Source organism: Zootoca vivipara, chromosome 4 (genome assembly GCF_965207765.1).
Source record: "Zootoca vivipara chromosome 4, rZooViv2.hap1.1, whole genome shotgun sequence".
In the NCBI taxonomy this organism is placed as follows: domain Eukaryota; kingdom Metazoa; phylum Chordata; class Lepidosauria; order Squamata; family Lacertidae; genus Zootoca; species Zootoca vivipara.
The window spans coordinates 69381288-69400935 of record NC_142587.1 but is presented as its reverse complement, the minus strand read 5'-3'; the positions used below and the strand labels follow the sequence as shown (position 1 = coordinate 69400935).

Here is a 19648-nt window from a genome sequence, read left to right as displayed (position 1 = left end):
TAAATTTTGATGCATTGCCACCAGCAATGATAATAACTCCCAATTTTTTCTTGACACTTCTAGCACTTGTTCTAATTACTCTTATATATTTTGGCATTTTTTTCTGGAGTCAGGTGCCACCTATAAACTAATTTAAGCATTCTCTTTTATTCCTGCGCATGCTGTGAATCTCATCCCCTCCCTCCACAATTTATCCCACTGGTTGCTGTATAAGGGCCTCCCTATATCCTGTGCCCATTTTATCATCGTAGTCTTTGCTACTTCATCTTTGAGTTCCCATTCTAAGATATATTTATATAATTTTGCTAATGGTTTATTCAAGTTTTCTATCAACATTCCTTGTAATTTAGATTTCTTTTCTGAGAACCCAATTACTTTATGCCTATGAAATAGGCAATATTGTAACGAATTTGTGGTGTACATGATCTCTATCTCCCCTCCATCGTAACCCTTTATCCTCACCACAAACTTGAGGGGTAGGTTAGGATGAGAGAATGACTGTCCTAAGGCCATCCAGTGAGTTTTATGGCTGGGTGGGGTTCTGAATCCTGGTCTCCCAGGTCCTAGTCTGATACACTTAAAATTCACTATGACTAAGTACATAATGTATGTATTTTTGGGTATCATTTTTCCATGTAATTAGTATTTTAAAGGGGGGAAATGCACAAGCAGCTAAAACATAAGTGGGAGCTAAGTTTGTCCTTTGATAGGGACAAAGTTCAATTGAGTCAGAAGTTGAACCCTCAAATTGCATGAATAAATCCATTTAAATTTATTCTTCCTTCAACCCTAAATAGAAGAACAGAAAGACTATGTCACATACCACTAGTATCCAATAACTGCAAAACTAAAGAATAATTGAGCTGATGCACCCATGTTCTACAGTTAGCTTAAAGAAAGTAATCATTATGCCTTAAACATCCTAAATAACGGGCTTTGGAGATACATAAAATCTAAATAATCTCTGAATATCGGAGCCATGAACTGAATTACTTTAAGTCCACCTCATTTATCTTCATGGTCTTAATATCTAAATAGTGATATATCTGAAGCCTTGGCACTATAGAAGAAGCATAGATGACTCATGCTTCTGAATTCCTGTTTTTCACACAACATCTAATCTCACTGGAATATCACACTAGTGAGATGCATCTTCCAGAACTCATCATGAGCTGTGGAACTTTCCACTTTGTACATTACATTAGAAGTAAGCACTCAAAATAATCCCTGGTTTTGTTTGTGGCAGTTGTAAAATTAACTCTTTGTTATCCATTTTGGACTCAGTGTAGCTACACAGTATGAGCAATGAAAAGAGGAGAAATGGGCCATAGCTAAGTGATAACATGTTGGGATGCGGGTGGCGCTGTGGGTTAAACCACAGAGGCTAGGGCTTGCCAATCAGAAGGTTGGTGGTTCGAATCCCCGCGATGGGGTGAGCTCCCGCTGCTCAGTCCCAGCTCCTGCCAACCTAGCAGTTCGAAAGCACGTCAAAGTGCAAGTAGATAAATAGGTAAGGTAAACGGCGTTTCTGTGTGCTGCTCTGGTTCGCCAGAAGCGGCTTTCTCACGCTGGCCACATGACCTGGAAGCTGTACGCCGGCTCCCTCGGCCAATAACGCGAGATGAGCGCCGCAACCCCAGAGTCGGTGACAACTGGACCTAATGGTCAGGGGTCCCCTTTACCTTTACCTTAAGTGATAACATGCACATTTCACATGCAAAAGGTCCCAGATTCAATTCCTGGAGACATTTCCAGGTAGGGAGAGACCTCTTAAATCTGCCGCCATGTAGGCAGCACTGAACTAGACACATGAATGATCTGACTTGGTATAAACCAGCTTTCTATCTTTTTCCTTTTCAACTTGCATGTTCAAAGATATTTACAATACAGTGGCACCTCAGGTTACAAACGCTTCAGATTACAGACTCCGCTAACCCAGAAATAGTACCTCAGGTTAAGAACTTTGCTTCAGGATGAGAACAGAAATCACATGGTGGCAGCAGCAGGAGGCCCCATAATTCTCACCCCATCATGCTAAGGCAATTTTGAGATCTGGTAAAGTTCCAATATTCTATCTGTGTCATTGGTCTATAACCAAACACCATTTTTGTCCTTTATTTTTTTTCCCATGCTTGTCTCATTAAGGGGGGGGGAACACCCAAAAGTTTCCTGCTTTGGAAAGTTCAGAGTCACACAGAGACACCTGATCTCCTTTCTGAGATTTAGTTCCATTTAGTATGCTTCATTCTTCTGCTATAAGGAGACTATTCCAAATTGCCCATGATATTTCCTCTGATTAGGACATTATAGCTCAAGCCCAGGGGGGCTCTCTCCATGATCTCTGCCTGCCCTTCCTTATTTGCATAGACCTGAAATGTTCAGCCTTGGTTATTTCTGTGCCTCTTGGGAGAGTTCGAAACACTGATTGCCTTCTGAGAAAGAGGAACCTATTTTCGTCACATTGTTGAGATCAGCAGTATCTTAATTTCACATTTAAAAAAATTAAAAGGAGAGAGAATAAAATCATTCAAGTATCAGATGCCAGATGTGTCAGGGAGGAGAAATTCAGTTAAAGGATAGGATGAAGCGGCACCTGATTACAGCTTAGAGTTTACCACATCATGGGAAGGAGAGTGGCATGTTCTCAATAGTTGTTATAACGTAAAACATCTGTTCTAGTTTCAGCATCTATCAGGCTACTTGCCTGCCGCGTTGGGTCCCCAAAATATCAGAGCTAAAATCTTGAGTGGCCCCTCTTATATGAGAATGCTGTAAGGCCTTTTGAGTCTTGATTTTCTCTGCTTGCAGATGTTCTTTCAATGATGACTTCCTTTTCTGTTGTTTCTTCTCTGTGGGTTTTCACGATTATGGGGGTTGGAGCCAGACTCCAGTCCTGCCTGCAGGTGCATGCCCCCCAGCCAAATTCTGCTCAGGGGACATGCCTTCTGGTGGAGGAGAAAGAGGACTTTTTCCACTCCCCCCCCCCAGCAGCACTTTCAAAACTGCATGTCATGACCCTGATTTGAATCCCCTTTCATCGGGATATGAGATTGAAGAGTCAGAACAGGAATTGCATGTGGGGCTAGTCCCAGAAAAGCATCTGTAAGATGAGGCCATGGGGCAGTGGCTCTCTGGCTCAAGGATGGTGCAATGTAGTCCTTTGGCACAGCGGGGGGGGGGGGGCATCTGTCCTAATTAAACCAGAGCCTTTCCCACTGCTAGAGTAGCGCACATCTCTTTAATTAAAGAGACACCTCTCAGTAAAGGCAGAGATGACAATGCAGAGAAAGTGGATGCTCTTGTTTAAGACTCAGTTGCAGTCTGGTTCTTGCTGAAGCAACATCAAAACTCTTTGGGCCCTGCACAAAACCTGCCTTGCATGAGTTCAATGCTTGTATCAGAACTCTGGAACAGTGTCAGAGTGTTACTGAGGGTTGCAGGAGGAAGGGAAACAACCAAAAGTTGCCTCCCCACCACCAGCTTTCCCCCACTCGGGTCAAAAGCCTTTTATGGCCTTTGGGATCCAACCATAAACGTTTCTGTGAGGGGGAAAGAGTACAGAGAGCCCCCCCCCATCCTGAGGAGCAGCTCCTCCACCAGCAGCGGCGCCAGCGGGGAGGGGAAAGAGTCCAGTGAGGAAGGAGGAAGGTGGGGATGGGGCTCTGGCAGCATAGGAGAGCCCCTGCTGCACATGGGAGAGGAAGAGAGAGAGGGGGAAGAGGGGGAGAAGGAAAACATGGAAAGGAGACCCTTTTTCCCTCCGGTTCCGGAATTACGCAGGAGGAAACGCGGGAGGAGATTTGGGGTGCCCAGACTCTTATGTTGGAAGAAGATGCGGAGCGCGCCATTCCAAGGTTCTGGGTCAGACTGAGCGGATGTATCCTGTATAGCTCTAGCACTGTAAATAGCCTGCATTCAATAAAAGCATGAAAAGGCAAAGGTCTGGAGAGTCGTTACTCTAGAGTAGTCGCCACCAACGCCTGTGACAGTTTCTTTTCTTTGTTATCCCATTCCAAGAAAATGTTTTTGGTTCCGGAAAGAACCACTCACAGAGAGAAAGAAGTAGCTTACAATTTAAATCATTGCAATGTACATTTCAGGTGCTCTGCTGCTCTGTCTTGGATGCCTTCATTAGGCCTCCTGTTTCTTCTCTCTTCCATTTTTGCTTGTTTCATTCCTGTCAGCATTCCCATCTCCTCCTTAACATGGAAGATGTGCATACCCTCCCACATGCTGAGTCCCCAAACCGAGATATATGTCTTCCCGCCTGTGCTCCCACACACAGTGCTCTGGGAGATCATGGAGCCAAAAGACATGGTTGGGTGGGGTTGTGCTCTCATGACACTCAAAAAGGGCTTTTTTTTGAGAGAGAGAGATATCTCAGCATGAAATCATGCTAAATCACAGCGACCCAAATGCCTGCCATGCTCTCACAGGGGAAAATGGGCTGCCCCAATTTTTTTCCAGAACATTTGCAGGGTATGGACATGTAGGGCCACTGTCACTCATCTTCTTTCCAAATCTGACTACTCCCTGACTGAAGGTTGTACTCTCATTATTTTATCTGTTTACAGAAATATTTACATACTCCAATTAGAATCCATCTCAAGGATGCAGCAGATGAATAGCAAATATGTTAAAACAGTAAAACAATGCAGACAATAATCATAATATCTAGGGGGAAATGCAGCTGGTAACTCAAAAGGCACTATTGATTGACCTCCCAATATTAAACACTGGAAAAAGTCTGAGTACACAAACTTTTTTAAAAAAAGAAGTCAAGAAAGCTGCACACCCAAGCTTTCCCTGGCATCTCAGGGTGCGGTGGGGTGGCAGAGGGGAGGGGAGGAAGGGAAAGGGAATGATTTCTGAAATGTTGCTTATAATTTCTATTGATCTTCCTTTAAGAATATTCAGAGCCACTGTTCTGTCACTGGAATTCATGCTATTTGTAATTGGGTGCTTCTGTACATCAGGTCAAATCAAAACAACAGTCCTCAACGATTTTGTTGAGCAAGAAAGTGATCAAGTTGACAGGGTTGATTGTGGCGATTTAAAGAAAGGAACTGAAGAGAGTGAAATGCTAGCGAAAGTATTTCTTTAAATGGCATGCAAGGTAAACATGATCAAAAGCAAAAGATATATGCATAGTATAGCTGCACATAAGGAATATGAATGCATATGGACAGTGGAATCAGCAAAACTATGGATAATGTCCTCCATGTTTCCCTTTTTTGGTAGGAAAATTTGCGGCAGTGGAAAAGTTTGTTTATCTGTCATACTAGAGATATTTCAATTGATAGTGAGATTGTGTAATGGATATAGAGACAAGACAAAGATCCACAAAATCTACAAAAGTCTTTTTTTTTAAAAAAAAAGAAACGCTTGACATAGTTCCTCAAATGTTTTGACCCAAGTTCAAGCCAAATGTGAGTCCCAGGAGATCGAAATCTGAACACTACATGGTAGAATGTCTTCCAGGATATACTCAGGCAACTCACCTTTATCCCTATAGGGGGGTACATCAAAGGTCACATAACAATTTTGACTATATTTTTATTCATACCAATAGTGGTAGGCAGAACAAAGAAGCAGCTGCCCAGAGAGTTTACAATCTTCACAAATAATTCCCAAACTTTTGTGTTGTGAAGTGTACTATTATCAATAAAGTTATTTAAAAAAGAACAACCCCAAAAACAATACAGAGGCTTATGGGAGCTCAAAGTACCACAAAGGAAATTTTGCTCTAAGAAGAATGACTCAGAGGAAGGATGCATATTTTTATGCAAAAAGACCCGCATAGCAGTTATTAGTAGGTCTCTGAATAAAACCCTGTCTAAAACCCTAGTGACCTACTGCCAGTAAGTGAAATAATACTGAGCTAGATGGATTAATGGTCTGATTCAGTATAAAGCAGTTTCCTATGTTACTATTTCTCACTCCTGCATAATTCACTCTTCTTGCCTTGGGTCAATTAAGCATCTCAGAAGGCAGATTATGTTGCTGCATTGCCTTGCAGCCGAGGCGATGGGATCGTTCATTCTCTCAAAAGGCAGAGATGCAGCAGAATTACCTGCCTCAGCAGGAATCTTATCTCTGCATGGATCATTGCTCTTGGGTGGCCTCCTTCCAGTTGTCAGGAAAGTCCAGATCAGTGACTCATGCAGAGGGAATAGATGTATCTGAGTGTTTATCAATCTTAAAACACTTGGTGACTTCAGATGTAAGATTAAGGGTTTCAAACAAATAATTCAACAATTGAAAGGACACATGAGGATTGGTGCATGATCCTGACAAACTGATCATTGAATCTTAGAGTTGGGAGGAACCCCCAAGGGTCATCTAGTCCAACCCCCTGCAATGCAGGAATCTCAGCTAAAGCATCCATGACAGATGGCCATCAAACGCCTGTTTAGAAACCACCAAAGAAGGAGAGTCCATCACCTCTCTTGGGAGTCTGTTCCACTGCTGAACAGCTCTTACTGTCATAAAGTTTTTTTCCAGATGTTTAGTTGGAATCTCCTTTCTTGCAACTTGAAGCCATTGCCCCGAGTCCTACCTTCCAGAGCAGGAGAAAACAAGCATGCTCCCTCCGCCATGTGACAGCTCTTAAAATATTTGAGGATGGCTATCATATCTCCTCTCAGTCTCCTCTTTTCCAGGCTAAACATACCGACCTCCTTCAAGCGCTCCTCATACGGCTTACTTTCCAGACTCTTTATCATCTTGGTTGCCCTCCTCTGCACACATTCCAGCTTGTCAACATCCTTGTTAAATTGTGGTGCCCAGAACTGGACACAGTATTCCAAGTGTAGTCTGACTAAGGCAGAATAGAGTGGTACTATTACTTCCCTTGATCTGGACACTATACTTCTGTTGATGCACCTTTAAGTGCAACCTCTCATCAAAGTCCAGTGCCCAAAGTGAGGTAAGTGGCTCTTAAAGACAGGGCCTTCTCTGTGTAACTCATTCTCTAATTCCACCTGACTTGTTCCGAAGTTGGCAGGGTAGTTTACTTGGTGAAACTGTGGTGACTGCAGTGATGATAGGGGATGAGAATTACCACTCTTACCTTGAACATTGGGAGGTGGCATTTGAGAGGGAGGGTTAAGGATGCCGCAAGATCTCTTCAAGTGTATAGTTGAGTTGCTGAGTTACCTCTACTGTTGCCAGCTTCCTGAAAGGGGTGGGAAATATTTCTGCCCCCTGGAGCCATGCAGCAGTTTTGCTGTTTTGAGTATGTACTGAAATGCTTATTGAGAGAAAACAAACTTCAGGGTTATAGTGGAAAAAGATAACTACAGCAAAAAGGAGATATATGTTTTAAATAAATAGTCATGCATTCTGATTTAATTCAGGAAAAATGTATGGCTCCTCCTCCTTCCCAACATCGTATCAATGCATTAAGCAAATCTTGTGTAGATTTATTATATTGTCATTATACATCCTACTCTTAAGGACACAGGAAGATGCTTTATATTGAATCACACCTCTCGTCTATCTAGCTCTGTATTGTCTACACTGACTGGCAGAAGCTCTCCAGGGTTCCATGCAGGAGTCTTTCTCCACCCTAACTGAGAAGCAGGCTCCCTATTTCATGGAGGTCCATAAACCTGATAAAGGTGATGTCCTTTTTTTTAAAAAAAAAAATACATTTTATTCCAATTTTCCAAATTCAACAAATTAACAAAACCAATCTTTTATACAAAATCTTATATTCACATCTTTTACCTTGCTCCGCCGAGCTATGACTTCCCCCCCTCCCTTCATGTGGGTTTCTTGTTAATTCCCTTTTTTGCAGTTCCTTTTTTGACATATTGGTCAATTCGTAAGGTTTATTTTAATCCTGCGAGAGTTTTTAATGATCTACAGTTTTTCTCCATATAGTCCACATATTTACTCCAGTCCTTTTGAAACCTTGTCTCCCCCTGGTCACGAATCTTGCATGTCAATCTAGCAAGTTCAGCATAGTCCATCATTTTTATCTGCCACTCCACAATTGTAGGTAATTCCTGTAATTTCCATTTTTGGGCTAACAAAGTCCTAGCCGCGGTTGTTGCATACATAAACAGTGTTTGATCTTCTTTTCTAATCTCTCCTCCCATTATTCCTAACAAAAATGCTTCTGGTTTTTTTTGGAAAAGTATATCTAAACATCTTTTTCAATTCGTTATATAAACTTTCCCAAAATCTTTTAACTTTTTCGCATGTCCACCACATATGATAAAATTCACCATCTTTCTCTTTACATTTCCAGCAACTTTTGTCACTCATTCTATACATTTTAGCTAATTTAACCGGAGTTAAATACCATCTGTACATCATCTTATATACATTTTCTTTCAAGGCAGTACATGCTGTAAATCTTAAGGTTTGATTCCATAATTTCAACCACGCATCATATTCAATATTATGCCCCAAATCTTTTGCCCATTTAATCATCACTTCTTTTGTCAACTCATCTTTTGTATACCACTCCAACAACAAATCATACATCTTTGCCAAAAGCTTTGTTTTGCCTTCTAGCACTTCTATTTGAAATTTGGATCTTTTATCCTCAAAACCTATTTTTCTATCTTCTTTAAGCACATCATTTATTTGATGGTATTCTATCCATCCTGTTAACACTCCTTTAATGTCCTCAAAAGGTTTTAAACTCCATCCTTTTTCAGTTTTCGTCAAGATTTCCTCATACGTGGCCCGCCTCTTCTCCATATTTACTTTCTTAACTGTTAATACCTCTGCTGGTGAGACCCACCAGGGTGTTTTAGTCTCTAACAGCCTTTTATTTCTTTCCCACACCTCGTACAGAGATCTTCTTATCACATGATTCGTAAACCCGGTATGTGATTTCTTTTTGTCATAACATAAATATGCATGCCATCCAAATCTATTGTTAAAACCTTCTAAATCTAACAAGTCCGTATTCTCTAGAGTTATCCATTCTTTTATCCAACAGATACAAGACGCTTCATAATAAAGTCTCAAGTCTGGCAGGGCGAATCCACCTCTTTCTTTCTTATCTACCAAAATTTTATGTTTTATTCTAGGTTTTTTCCCCTGCCAGACAAATCTTGATAAAATCTTTTGCCACTCTTGGAATTGCCTCGTACCTTTAACCACAGGTATAGTTTGAAATAGGAATAACATCTTAGGTAATACATTCATCTTTATTGTTGCGATTCTTCCTAAGAATGACATTTTCATATTAGTCCATCTTTCCAGGTCTTTCTTTATTTTCTTCCATACTTGTTCGTAATTATCACTATAAAGATTAATATTCTTTGCTGTCATCCATATTCCCAGATATTTTACCTTTTTAGCCACGTCGAGTCCATGTTTTAACTGTAATTCCTGTTTTTCTTCTTTCGTCATATTCATTGCTATAACCTTGGTTTTTTGTCTATTTAATTTGAATCCTGCCAATTGGCCAAATTTCTCCATTACTTCTATAGCTTCTGCAACACTTTCCTTTGGATTTTCCAATGTTAAAACTAAATCGTCTGCGAAGGCTTTCACTTTAAATTGCTTTGCACCTACCTTAATACCTCTAATTGTAGATAGGTCTCTTAATCTGATCAATAATATTTCCAGGACCATGATGAACAATAACGGTGATAAAGGGCAGCCCTGTCTAGTTCCTTTTGTGATTTCAAAATATTCTGTTAGGGTGTTATTAATTATCAATCTTGCCTTTTGCTCTGAATAAATCGCCTCGATCCCATTCACGAATGTATTCTTCCCAACCATTGATTCCAAATTCCTCTTCATAAATTGCCAAGATATATTGTCAAAAGCTTTCTCAGCATCTACAAACATCAAAACAGCTGGTTTATCTATCTTGGTCTCCAGATATTCTATTACGTCTATTATGTGTCTTACATTATCCTTTAACTGTCTACCAGGAAGAAAACCAGCCTGATCCTTATGTATTATTTGATTTAAAACTTCTTTCAATCTCTTGGACATTATATCTGCGAAAAGTTTATAATCATTATTCAATAATGAGATTGGTCTATAATTTTTGACTTCTAAGCCATCCGTATCCGGCTTTGGGATCAATGTTATATATGCCTCTTTCCATGTATTTGGGATCTTTCCCCCCAACAGAATATCATTCATCATTTCCTCTAAAACTGGAACCAACAGTTCATTCAGTACTTTATAATATTTCGCCGTTAAACCATCTGGTCCTGGAGCTTTACCTTGTTTCATTCTCCCTATTGCTTGTTGTAATTCTTGTGTCGTTATCCTGTTATTTAGCTTCTTCCTCTTTTCTTCTGGAATTGGTTTCAAGCCATATTTTCCTAGATACTCACTGATCTTCTTCTCATCTTCTTTCTTTTTGCAATACAAATCCTTATAGAATTTTTGAAAGGTTTTCTTAATCTCCTTTGGATCTTCCGTCACTCCTCCCTCTGTTGATAAAGGTGATGTCCTGGAGGGCATGCTCCCACTCTCCCTCACAGAAATATGAATTCATGAAGGAACAGAATGGCAGAAAAAGTCATTGTCCTATATCATGTGTGTGGGAACTTCCGACCAGGAGCTGAATGACTCTTCTTAGGACATGGTCCTTCCCAGACCACATCATTCAATGACTCTGCTCCACACGCTCCTGGAGTGCTTTTGCCTAGCTAAAACAAGTCATCAGATATGATTATGCCTCTTGCTTATCTGGATTGAGAGGAGTGTGTGGGTATGTAGACACACCTTTTTTTTATATGGCGTCTTGCCAAATGCAAGGTGGTTCTTGTGAAAGATTCAGAGGCAATACAATCACAAGTGAGTGAGAAGAAGATTTTATTCCTTAACAGCAAGCAATACCAGGCATGCGCTTCTATCTGCCACTTGGGAGCCCTCAAGAAGCGGCAAAGCGATTCCCCCAGGTAGCCTCCGTTTGCACAGCCATGCGGGTAATCAGTCCATGCACGAGCTTCTAAATCACTCTGCTTAAACCATCTGATTTTATAGATAGCTAACTCCTTTCAATGCCCCACCCTCCAACAACAATTTCCAACACTAAAGAAGGATCCCAGCACTAACCTCCCAGAATGATTAAGGCAGCTTGAGGGGGGGGGGCTTCTCCTCCTCCCAACTGATTAGGACATCAGAGAAGGTTCTCACACCTTCAAAAACTTAACAGCTGCCAGGGAGGCAGGAAGTGTAACCCTTAATCTTACATCTGAAGTCACCAAGTGTTTTAAGATTAATAAACACTCAGCTTTGTCCCATTCACTTTTCATTTGAAGGGTAATCATGTTAGAATCACTACCTCCTCAATATACAATTGGTCTTCCCATACATATGGCCGGAAAGCAGCCTGATGCAGAAAGGCAAGAATCACATCTGTTGCTTCGCTCACATTTGTTTCTGGCCACGCCGGCTAATAAAAGGCTCCCCAGCCATGTTCTAAATAGAGGCATGGGCAGACCTGGATTTGGGAATGATGTTGTAAATATAGAAGCCACCGTTCTTTTCAGCAAAGTGTAGTGGGCTGACAAAAAACAATTTCCTTAAGAGATATGTCAGAGTGATTCAGAGTAGCCATATAATGCCATTCCATCAATCCCATCAAAGCAATAGTGACATGTTTTCCTTTTATTTTTTGCATCATGTATTTAGATTTAGCAGTAAAAAGTGCACTACATAGTTTAGCAGCAGCAGTGTATTGCTTTAAAAGTTGGCAATAGACCGTTTTATTCATGACCTTTTATACTGACTGTTGTGAGTTCCATTTCAGCACTCCCTAATTAAAAGTAAAATAATTTAGGGCTTGCAAGTGATTTACCTATTGAACAAGACTGCAAAATACTCATGGGCCTTGGTGGTAATACCTAACCTCCTTTGAAATCAATGGGACTCGAGTTAGTCATGACTAATTTATTCTATTTGATTCATTCTGTGTTTTTAACTAATATATTCATTCATTCATATGTAACTGAAAGTGCCATCTCATGCACGAAGGTCATGCCTTTTTAAGTTGGTTTCTGAAATCTGCAGTTTTTTAAAGCAATTGTTTTAAAATAATTGTACATTTTAAAACAATCTGCTGATGCTAAGAAATAAATTATGCGTGTTTCTTTTAGACAATCAATGCTTTAAACTGATTATTCAACAAAACGCTCAGCAACTAGCTTCAGTTTGGCTTTGCCTCAGCTGACTTTGCCTGAAACTGGCTCATCAAATATATCTGTGGCTCTACAATATTGTTCCTCTGAATGCAGGTCATCAGAATATCAGACGTATGCCTCCGAATACCAGCTACTGGGGATCACAAGCAGGAGATCACAAGCCTTTGATCTGACCCCTCTTATGTTCTTAATGTCAAATGAACAAATGATAAGTGAATGGGACAAAGCTACAACTCTGCAAAGTCACTATGGTATAAGCACTGAACTTGGAATTGATCCATGTAGATTCTTCAAATCCTATTAGCTGAAAGATTCACTTACAGCCTCCAGGAAAATAATTTCAACAAGGGCTCAGGTTCCTGGCTATTCAATGAGAATTATAAAAGCCTACTTAGCAAGACCGTTTCAGTGAAGATGGAAAGGCTGCAATCCACCAGAGCCCTTCTTTGAAAAGGATTCATATCTAATGCAGGGTTGGGAAACTTCAGGTCTGGTGCCAAATGTGCCCCCCTGCCCCATCCTTTTCTATCTGGCTGTAAGAATTCTCCCTAGGCCACTCCTCTCACTGTCTCCAAAGTGTCTGTAATGTGACCTTGAACTCTGATAATGCCTCTTTCTTCTCTGGATGGAGTACAGAGGCAGTGGTGGCTGGTGACCAATGGAAATGGCAGGTCAGAAGGCCAGGAGACCAACTAGGTGGAGCCAGAGCCAATGACAGGCAAAGCCACCCACTGACTGGTTTTATAAAAAGACAAGCAGGTAGTTGCTGGCTAAGGGCAAACTAAGGCTGGTGGGGCAGTGCCTCATTTGCACTAGTGGGCCAACCTCAACTGGAGAGAGATGTGTATAGGCACTAGTCTTTAGTATGGCTTACACAAGTCTCAATGATAGTGCCTACTAAGTTGTGGTGGTCAAATTGTTTCCCCCAGCATTGTCCTTATGTACCAGCTTTTTCCTATCTTTTCCCTCCTTCTTTGCTGTGTTTCTGTATTTTAGTCTGAGGTCTGCCTAATGTTCTTAGGTTTTAGCAAAAACAACAGTCCAACTGGGATATTTATCTCTCCCCCAAATCTTTAGCTCTTTTTTTGTTTTTGTCCTTTCTGTGTTCACATCAAAAAGGAGCAAAGAAGTCACTCATGGAGAAAGGCATTGGCAGTTGATAAATAAGTGAGCTTGGTTGAAAGGAAAGGAGAATTCTAAAATATATATATGAAAGTTATGTATTCACTGTTCCTGAGGGGATACTGTGATTAAAAGGATGCCCTAAGAACCCAGCTGGAATGTTAAATGAAAACCAAAGCATCCCTCTATAAGCATGTCAACACAGCAAAGCACCTCACAGTGAGACCCTTAGAAAAACTGAACTAAAACTAATAGCCTATAAAAAAGGAGGGAGGTGGAATTCTGCTATAACAGCCTCAAAGTGTAACACAATGGGGAATGGACCATGACACCGAGGTTGTGGTGAGGTTTTTTCTGTGAGGCAAACAGGAGTTCATGCTACTGAAATGTAGATATATATGGAATGCTTTTTTTTTGAAATTTTTGGAATAACCCCAACTTTTACTTCAGAATCACCCACAGCGTTTTAAAATTAAACACAGAGGCCCTTATAGTAACACACTCCAATCTCATGGCCTACTGGCAAGTCTGTTCTCACACAGAGAAGGAAACAGGCCGGCATATGAGGTCCTTTCCTTCCTGCAACGTTCTATGAAGCAATCAAAGAAAACAGCAGAAAGAATAATGGGTGTCTGGCCAATTTGTAGGGATGGGACCAGGGTAAGTCCACCTCCAATCCTGTCTTTCCTTCTTTTCATTTTACCTTCAAAATCCCAAACTACTATTTATTAGTTTAGCCATCGAATCCTTCAGCTTTTCTCAGATCAAAATCTCAGTGCTGTTAATCCATGATGGTGTTAATGGTTGTAATTGGTTTGTGTGCAATACACAAAAGCACCCAGCTTTAAAACATGAGGGCGGCCAGAGGCAAAAAGTGAGCAGTGTTTGTTGCTGGAGACGAAGATGGTCCAGCTCATGACGCACTGCATTACAAATCCAGTGCTATGCCCCCTCTCCCCATATACTCTCTGGCTGGGAACGGCAAATTCAGTCATTAGCATATACCTGAAGGTATATGTTATTTCTTTCCTACCAGGAGACTGAGATCTTCTTTAAAGCTTCTTCTCCAGGTGGGCTTGCCAAGTGAGGTGAAATTTGTGGCTAGGGAGAGACTGCCTTTTTGATTGAGGAGCTAGATGAACAGAATGCCCTTCCCAGAGAGATTCGCCCAGCTCCACTCCATTGTCATTTTGGTGCCAGTGAAGAGGATTAGACGAATTCAAGGAGGAGAGGACTATTGAGGGCTACTAGCCATGATGGCTATGCTCTGCCTCCACAGTGAGAGGCAGCAATGGTTCTGGATTCCAGTCGCTGGAAGATACCAAAGGTATCTCATTGGCCACTATGAGAACAGGATGCTGGACTAGATGGGTCACTGGCAGGCTGTGGTTATGTGGTTATGGTATATATATATATGGTGTGTGTGTGTGTGTGTGTGTGTGTGTGTGTGTGTGTTTTGGCTTTAAGTGGTTTTTACTCTCTTGTATTTTTATGCTGTATCAAACTTATTGTTTTATGGTCATTGACTTTTAAAATGTTGTCCTTCTTGTTTGAGCTGCTCAGGAGAACTCTGGTTGGACCATAAATGATGTTGATAATACTGCGAAGGCACAGGAAGCCATCACCTTGCTGAAATTCCGCAGGTCTGGATCTGGTCAGTGCCTGGATGGATGACCATCAGGGAACCACATGAATGATGCCTGGGATACCATTGCAGAAGAAAGATGGGATATCAATGTCATAAAATAAATGACATCACATCATTCCCAGAAGCATTCTGACCTTCTTTTTGAATGGCAGCTCAGACAGGCTGTGGAGCGCATCCAAGTCAATGCTTGGAGCAGAGACTTATCTATTGTTGTTGTTTATTCTTGTTTTAAAAATAAAACATTGGCCACATCATTGACAAGTAAGTACACCTCCATCAGAAAGTGTGGTGCTCTCTTGAAAGGGATCACCTTGCTGAATCCCCCACACACACACATACACACAAAAAAGGCTGTGCAGAATAGTTATGCCCAATATTAGAAAATGCACTGAACTATACAACACCACCAAGGTAATATTAAAAAAAACAAAAAACGAAAGCACGATGGTATTCATCAACTGCTCTGAAAATGCATTCCTTTTGTCTTTTTCCAATTGTGGACAGGGGGAGTTTATGAACATATCCTGCTCAGGAATGCAGCTTAGTGTGTTTCTTTCCTTTCCAGCTTTAAGAGATATCAAAGTTCTTTGCAGTTACAAAGTCATTTTTGATTGGAAACATCTGTTGAAAACCCAGAGAGTTGTTGAAAGGTAATGTGAAAAGTTCAGCAAATAAATTACATTGTACTGAATCAGTGCTGGTTCATCTCCCACTGTGTGTGATCAGATATGCATGTTTTGCTAACTGTAATATCTCAGTTCATAAGACTGTAAAACACATCTACTTTTGTTCACTACAGATATTCCAAATTAGTGTATATAAATGTGATAGAACACACAGCTAGATTGTGCCAATATAGCCCAGCAGCATCCTTTTAAAAAGCTGAACTGGCACAAAGCTTTGCTTTGCTCCAATTTTCATAAAGCTGAGTTATCCACAGATGTTCCCCATCACACTCCCAGTATGTCCTGTTTCTACTTTCCACCAATTGTCCAGTGATACAATGGTTGTATGAAGCAGTATCACACCAAAAAAAGTTGACAGTGTGAGATGGTAGCACAACTGCACCAGTCCATCAAACTGTATCGTCCTGGCCTCTTACACAAATAATAAGATAGAGCAATATTTCGTGCCTCAACACAATCCCAGCATATCTCATAGCTGCATCTCACCTTGAGCATTGCACTCTTAGCATAGTGGCTCTGGGAGTTGAGCCATAAAAGACTTGTGTTTGGCAGCTGGACTTCTCTTTAGTGTTGTCACTGAAATGCATAATTACCCCATTCGGAATGCAGATTTGCCTAGGGGTATTTACTTAGCTCAGTTTCAGCTGACATTGGTGTCCAGGGCTTAGATTAAAAAATAAAATAAAAACCAGATGAGATTTGGAGCTAACATTATGAGAAAGTGTACAGTAAAAGTCTTTAAAACAAAATAAAATGCTACCCCCCCCCCCGATTTCCCCCTGATACTAAATATATCCCCATTACTAAACTGAACAGAGAGGAGTTATTCAAACAGTACTTTCTCTGGAAGCTCAATAAATCTGTACACTCTTAAAGGATGTCAAAAATATTGGGGATACGGCAGGAAGAGGAGATGGATTATTGGGTCCAGGGCTAGAGAACAGGCAAGGTCCCTGCAAATTTGAAGTAGGCATATTTTGTCTCCAAAAGGGGAAAAGACCCAGGTAAGTACTGAGCAGTCAGCTTGATACCACACACTGATACCAGAAAAGGTATGGCATTACAATGGATTATCTACTGATTCTATATGCCCAGATTTGAAAAGAAGCACTACTGATTGTCACCTGTCCATTTTATATTTCCTTTAGAATGCTATACTCTTTTGAATGAACCACAGCTTTTGTGTTTTCATTCTTTCCAAAGGTGGGTGAAAACAGCTTTGAATTTGAACCATTATTTTAAGAAAAGCACCGTGATCCATATACAATCATATGCTTTATGCCTAACCCCCCTCACACACCACTGTCTCTCTTGAATGTAATAACTGCAATAGGAGCAAGGTTGCATATAAAATGCAAATGGGCACTTTTTAAATTACAGGTTGTAAAGTATTGTATGAAAAACACACCAACATATTTGTCATACCCTCCGGGAAGCCTTGTGGAGATAGTGATTAAATTTAATATAGCTGACCTCGTTGTCCTACCTCTAATGAGCCAAAATGGACAGAAATGTCCTTGATCCAGCTGGTGCTCTCTCGTGTCATGGACTATAATTTATCTCTCTTAACCCCATGGATGGTGCAATTGACTAATGGACTGGCCTATCACCTCTCAAATAGAGTTGGAGGTCCTCTGGTCTAAAGTGAGATTAGTCTTAGCCGCTTGCTTATTCCACAGAAGATTACACCTACACAAAGCTACACAGTCTCGTTTAAACTCCTGACTTGGGCCAGCTGTGGAATTCACTGAGTAGAAAACTTGGCAAAATTGTTCTTAAAAACCAAGCCCCCAAAAAGGCAGTGTGAATTTATATGCAGAATTTCAATGGCTATATAATTTGTGACCTTTCTCCTAATAAACCCTGATATAGAATTAGTCTTTTTCACTACTTCTGCACCCTCACAGGATGTTTTCATTCATTTAATCACCACAAGATCTCTTTCCTGGACATCCACTGTCAGTTTAGATCCAATCAGTAGTATATTTGTGAAATTGGGATCTCTTGCTCCCCAGCCTGCATCACTTTACACACATTAAATCTCATAGATTAAATCTCACCTGCTATTTTGTTGCCAATTGATACAGTTGGCCAAGGTCTCTTGGAGCTCTTTGCAGTCCTGAATAGTTTGGTGTCACCCACAAAGTTGCCTACCTCACTTATTACTTCTGACTCAGGATCATTAAAATAAATAGCACAAGTCTCACTATTGATCCTTGGGGGTCTCCACTGCTTATTTCCTTCCATTGTGAGAACTATTCATTTATTCTCATCGTCTACTTAATGGTGGGGTTTTTTTTGTTGTTAACCAGCTTCCATTCCAATCAAAGGTTATCATTAATAATAATACCCCATGATTGCTAAATTTATTCAGGAGCCTTGGTGAGCTTCTATCCTGAACCTTGTCCTGAAGCCAGATGGAGATGAATCTAGATTCTATTTTGTGATTTAACTTTTATTCATTCTGCAGGCATTCAATACACTGTAGATTACTCTAATCAGATTACAGTGTGAATCCAATCTCTACTGCAAAATGCCAGAAATGAACCTGAGTGAAGCGGGGCACTCAGAAGAGAAGCTGCCAAAAACATTCTCTTTGTAACTACTGAGTCTTAAATTCTAGTACAAGTTTGGCATGCCTTAGAACCAAATAAAATTTCCTTACAATGCATAATACAAGCTGTTAGGGAGTCAGTCAACGATGCCCTATGGATTACCAGCTGCATTTTATTCCTTGCACTATGTTACTGTTTTACTGTTTTAATACATTTTATATATTGTAATAAGTGGTAGTTTTGAAATATAAAATAATAAAACCAGGAAGGCAAAATTCAGAAAGCCTTTGGGGTTTCTGGATGCACGTGCTATGAAGAAGGGATGCTTAATTATGCCATTCTGATTCTGAAATGAAAGTTGTCCATTGCTTTTAATTGAACCTTTTTTAATTTTTATTTTTATTTATTTTTTAAAAGGAGTCATTTAAAGTAAAGATGACTTTATACTTTACTGGTATATTATACTTGTATCTTGCTTCCATGGAGCTTGGGGCATTATACTTAGGGTCGCTCAATGTTTTTCTCACAACAAACTTGTGAGGTGGGTTATATTGAGAAATACTTGCTCAGTGCCCAGTGAATTCCATGGATGAGTGCAGACCACCCCCTATTCCCACCCCAAGCATAGCACTCTATTCACTATGCTAGTTTCTGCATGTGCATGGCTTACCGTGTGCAATTTTGAACTTTTTTACATATGCAGTATACCCCTCCTCAGAAAGCAATTGTGGAAGAACTAACTCGCTGTATATGAACTACATTGGAGTTACAGGTAGGTAGCCGTGTTGGTCTGAGTCGAAGCAAAATAAGAAAATTCCTTCAGTAGCACCTTAAAGACCAACTAGGTTTATATTTTGGTATGAGCTTTCGTGTGCATGCACACTTCTTCAGATACACACAGAAGAAGTGTGCATGCACACGAAAGCTCATACCAAAATATAAACTTAGTTGGTCTTTAAGGTGCTACTGAAGGAATTTTCTTACATTGGAGTTATTCATCAGTTACATTCTCTTCTGTCCTTCTAAGGAGTTCAAGTGATGTTCTTGTTTAACATGGTCACCTGATCACATGTGAACTCGTTACAAAGTTATGTTGAGTGTACAGAGTGGGGCTAACTGATGCAAGTCCACATCCATGTGCATTCAGCATACAGTGGTACCTCGGTTTTACAAACACAACTGGTTCCGGAAGTCTGTACTTAACCTGAAGCATACTTAACCTGAAGCGAACTTTCCCATTGAAAGTAATGGAAAGTGGATTAATCCGTTCCAGACAGGTCCGCGGAGTACATAAACTGAAAATACTCAAACTGAGGTGTACTTAAATCGAGGTATGACTGTATATGACTATGCAGAATTCAACAGAAAACACAGCAGAATAGGGATTTGAATCTGGATCATTGACAGCTAAACCTGACACTCTAACCATGATGACATCAGCTGTCCTGATGAAGTTTTGGCTGAATTAAACATGTATATGACCTGCCATATGTTCCTGGACTA

At 40.5% G+C, this 19648-nt stretch overlaps 1 long non-coding RNA gene across 1 annotated transcript in view; it reads left to right on the top strand.

The window, feature by feature from the left end:
* The window catches only part of LOC148685994 (uncharacterized), a 115489-nt gene extending 100324 nt beyond the window's left edge, over positions 1-15165 (top strand). Inside the window, exons 2-3 of the long non-coding RNA XR_015949659.1 lie at positions 12228-12385; positions 14812-15165. This is a non-coding gene — a long non-coding RNA (uncharacterized LOC148685994). The remainder of the gene's footprint in view (positions 1-12227; positions 12386-14811) is intronic.
* The last annotated feature ends 4483 nt before the right edge of the window (positions 15166-19648 follow it).